General features: G+C 36.0%; 1 non-coding gene across 1 annotated transcript; it reads left to right on the top strand.

Annotated features, from left to right (window-relative positions):
* The first annotated feature begins 2,492 nt into the window (after positions 1-2,492).
* LOC130020229 (U6 spliceosomal RNA) lies at positions 2,493-2,599 on the top strand. The gene has a single exon (XR_008791984.1). It is a non-coding gene; the product is annotated as a U6 spliceosomal RNA (small nuclear RNA).
* The last annotated feature ends 257 nt before the right edge of the window (positions 2,600-2,856 follow it).

Here is a 2,856-nt window from a genome sequence, read left to right on the forward strand (position 1 = left end):
GTGGAGCATTATACCTACAAGAGCTTGTCAACCAGACACAATTACAGACTAAGATTTATTTTTACTTTTTCCATACATCCATAGAGTGAAAAGGAACTTAGGAGATGTGTATCTTTAACACCAAGGAAGGGGAAGGAATGATTCCCTGCAACAGTTTATACAGATAACTATGGGAGATAAAAACAGTAACTTTCTTCATCAAGAATTGTGAATTCTGCTTATGTATCATGATATTTTCCCACTGCTACTGGAATTATCTTCACAGTAGAGATGAAAGAAATGCATCTTCTTTTCTAGTCTACTTGGTTCCTCTCGTACCTGCCAGGGTCTCTCTATAAGACACCTGACTTCTAGTTCAAAATAGAGAATTTGAATTGTTTACAACTATAAACGCCATTCAATATCAAGGTTGAAGTAAACTTTAGATTAAATGAACCTTGAGTTAAGCTGAGCAGCATTTTCAAAGAAGTAATTGACAAAATTTTATTTATTTTTTAAGACAGTAAGAACTTCTAAAGAGAAACCAAATCTATATTTTTGAAAACCACTGAACTGGAATAAAAGTAGAGCATCAGAATGGTTTCTGAAATAAATTTGAACCAAATAGATATTTTATTAGCTTCAAGTCCCTGGGTAAGATAAAGTGTGTGGTCATGCAATAGAGCAAAGTGAAATAGCCCACCCAGAGATTAACTATGTGGCCCTTCAGTCATTAGTATCATATTTTAAAACTAAAACAACTGAGACAACTTTCGACAAATCACTACAATATACAGGAGTGGAGAGATGAGGATCGTTTCTCTGGAAAGAAAGATTGAGAAATGGAAAAGTTTTGGTGGTTTTTCCCAAGATCATGTGGAATGTCAGAGAAGAATTGGGATATTTCAAACACTGTTTTCCTTTGGGTTTTGCCTAAGAAGGAACAGACAAGCTCAAAGGTACCTCCACATTCATGTAAACTCATTCACGTTGTCATACTTACATTATTGACATTGATAGTTGCCAGTGGTGGCAGCTGTGAAAGATAGAATTCTCTTTCTCTGTAGTAGATGTAAAAAGCTGTTAAGGATAATGCTTTTTTGTTAAACATAGTTAAATCAGTGCTCATTCTTTTTGCCACAAAAACATCTCAGTAACGCAGCCACCCCCCTGCCCCACCACCAAATGAATCTATTAGTATCATCTCTGTTAGATCTAGATATGTCCACCATGAAAGCAACTACATGTGTATCTTATATAGACACACTTGTGTATACACACACACACACACACATATAATGTATAAGTATGTTTTCAGGTATTCAGTTTCTTTGTTTGTTTATTTGTTTGGGGGCCACACACAGCTGTGCTCAGGAATTCTCCTGGCTCTGCCCTCAGGAGTCACTCTTGGCAGGGCTCAGGGCTGCCAGGAATTGAAACTGGGTCATCTATGTTCAATGTAAAAGCCCTATCCACTGTACTATATAGCGCTGGCCCAAAGGATATTTAGATATTGATCCTATATATTTTAGGGGAAAGTGATTACTCAAAATGACAACAGCTCTTTGACATTCACTGGGTAGAGTTCCCACTTTATTCTGATGACCAGGGGAAGAATAAGTGGTGTAAAGCACTGAGATGGATGGACAAAGCAAAATGAGTAGAAGAACCATGATTGAGTCTACTTGCAAGTTTCCCAAAGGGTTTATTTGAGTTGTAGTACTAAATTTCTTGGAAATGGTTAACCAGCTGATATACTGAATCAGCATGAATCAGTGGTTGAGAAAAGTAGTCTGAGTATTTTTTAGCTATGTTGAAAAACACTTTTTTGATCCATAGGATAGTCAAGACAATGGAAGAGTTTGCATTTAATTTTGTTTAATGAATTGATCAGCGACATGGCATTTATTTCAGTTACATTTGGACTAATTCTATATGTTAATTTTTAATGTGTGACACTAGATTTTTCATTTGGTTGCCAACAAAATATTTAGAAGTTAAAATATTAGGACTCTCACTCTTCCATCCCTCCAACAATTGTTTCTAATAATAAGATAAGAACAGCAAGATGATTTACACTGCCACTTGATTCTTTGCATAAACCCACAGTGGTGGCTAACTGATTTTTTGTTTCCTCTTATTCTATTTTCTCCTAAAGGTTTTATTGATTCACAAACTCAGACTAATAGCTATAATTCGATTTCTGTCAAAAGGATATCATCCTTCAGCAGTATTGTCTCATCTCTACATTTTCCTCTTTTGTTTCTTTTATTTTTATTTCATTCCTTTTTATTCTTTTTAATTTTTTCCAAATTTAATTTTGCTAAAGCTCTAGGAGCTAGAACATTATTCATAGTTGAATTTTTGACAAACAATGTTTTATTACTGATCCCACCACCAGTGTCAATTTCCCTCCACCAGTGTTCCCAGGTTCCCTCTCCTGACTCCTATCCCCAAAACAGCCTGCCATCTTGGAAGGTACCTTTTTAGATTTTGTTACTAAAGTTGGGTCCATGCTCGATTCGGCAGCACATATACTAAAATTGGAACGATACAGTGAAGATTAGCATGGCCCCTGCGCAAGGATGACACGCAAATTTGTGAAGCGTTCCATGTTTAAAATAAATAAATAAATAAATAAATAAAAATGGATAAAGAAGACGTGGAAGGAAAAAAAATAAAGTTGGGTCCTTTGAATTCAATGTTTTTGATTCTGTGGTTTGGATATTTAGCTTTATCATTCCTTACCATATCTGATGATTCCTTAACCCCCACTCCCCCTCAATGTGTCATGATCTTTGCCCCCGTTGCTTCTCATCTGCCTCTTTTTGCCTCCCCTCAGCCTGACTCATTGTATATCATTTTCTTCCCTATACT

This window comes from Sorex fumeus, unplaced genomic scaffold (assembly GCF_029834395.1).
Source record: "Sorex fumeus unplaced genomic scaffold, SorFum_2.1 ptg000010l, whole genome shotgun sequence".
NCBI classification, from domain to species: Eukaryota; Metazoa; Chordata; class Mammalia; order Eulipotyphla; family Soricidae; genus Sorex; species Sorex fumeus.